Source organism: Cotesia glomerata, linkage group LG2 (genome assembly GCF_020080835.1).
Source record: "Cotesia glomerata isolate CgM1 linkage group LG2, MPM_Cglom_v2.3, whole genome shotgun sequence".
Classification (NCBI taxonomy): domain Eukaryota; kingdom Metazoa; phylum Arthropoda; class Insecta; order Hymenoptera; family Braconidae; genus Cotesia; species Cotesia glomerata.
In genome coordinates, this window is record NC_058159.1 from 17,629,991 (window position 1) to 17,631,498 (window position 1,508).

The 1,508-nt window shown below is 29.4% G+C and overlaps 1 long non-coding RNA gene across 1 annotated transcript; it reads left to right on the forward strand.

Annotated features, from left to right (window-relative positions):
- The first annotated feature begins 241 nt into the window (after nucleotides 1-241).
- LOC123258905 lies at nucleotides 242-945 on the forward strand. Its single transcript, XR_006508166.1, has 2 exons — nucleotides 242-345; nucleotides 634-945. It is a non-coding gene; the product is annotated as an uncharacterized LOC123258905 (long non-coding RNA).
- The last annotated feature ends 563 nt before the right edge of the window (nucleotides 946-1,508 follow it).

Consider the following 1,508-nt stretch of genomic DNA (forward strand, 5'->3'; position numbering starts at 1 on the left):
GCGCTTGAGCGGAACCGCGTTTTTTTTTTATTAAAAAATTAATATTTCGTAAACTATTGGTCGTAGAGATATCAAGTTTGGCTTATTTTGTTTGTAATTTAATTCTCTAAATTTCATTCACTGCATGTCTCGACTACTTTTGCGTAGTTTCTGAGATATTTTTATTTATATAAAAAATAAAACAATCTATTTAATTTAATTTTTCCCTCTACGACAGTTATGCATCGGGCATGCGCTGAACGATTACGAGCATATTGCTTACAGCTGTCATAAAGTTACTAAATGCAAAATGTAAACATGAAATTTATTTTTTAAGATACATCCATCTGTGTTGGGATAATAATTGTAAGTTATTTTTTATATATTTTTAATTTTTGTAGAATTCGAGCTACGTTGGTCTTTTTTTTATCAATCGCTTCATTATTTTTTAATAATATAAAAATAAATACAGCATTGACAGTTCAAGGTCACCACAACTGCTTATCGTTGATTTAAATAATTCTGTCAATGTTATATATTTTTTTTTATTCCAAAATATAAAGCAATTTTTAAAATTATTTTTAGCATTTATTTTTTTTATATTCAATAATTATTTATTTTTTTTATTTAATTTAGAAAATTTTTACGTGCTAGGGACTTTTTTAGTACCCGGACTGGCCACCAGGCGGCGCCATTTTACTTTTAAAAAAAGTGGGGGGTACCCTCCTAAAATGGCCTTAATAATTATAGCGCTCGCAGTATAATGGTGATAACCTTTGGGCGGGTAAATTTATTTTAACAAGCCACATGAATAAGCAAAAAAATGTGAGCCGTCATGGGACGCCTGGCAGATGTGAAACATCGACATTATTTTGTAAAAGTAATATGCAGAAAAGAACAGATTGTAATAGGAACTAAATATGTCATAATGATAAAATAAAATATTACGATTTTTTTTCCAGATAACGACGACTATTTATTGAATAAACATTTATTTTCATTAAATACAAAAATTTACGAATTTATTTCAAAGCGTGACTACTTAATTCGTTTAATCAGTGACTTCGGTAATAGTTATATTCGATGTTGCCTCTGAGGACGGTATTACTGTGACAATTGGTCGATGGTAACTGAAGTATGTTACAAAAGTATTGGACATAACATTATCAAGATATCTAATAAATACAGCATCTATTGTTGTTCCGTATCTGGTGGTAGGTTCTCTTGGATTGTTATTAATTTGCAATTGAAATTCTTCTTAGAGAAACGTAATTAATGGCGTTGATTCATCTTTTGCAAAATTTACATTGAAATCCCCAGCTAAAATCAATGGTAGTTTGTCTTTATTGGTTTTGAAAGTTATTGAACCTCTGTGATTGTACGGAAATAATCTCTCGTGTAAAAATGAAATGATGTAATTTATTTTTTTATTAGGAGAAATGTACACAACAATAATCATCAATTCACTTCCATCTTCTAGTTTAACGTGTGAAGCACATATATCGCCAATAGATGTTTGGGAGACATGA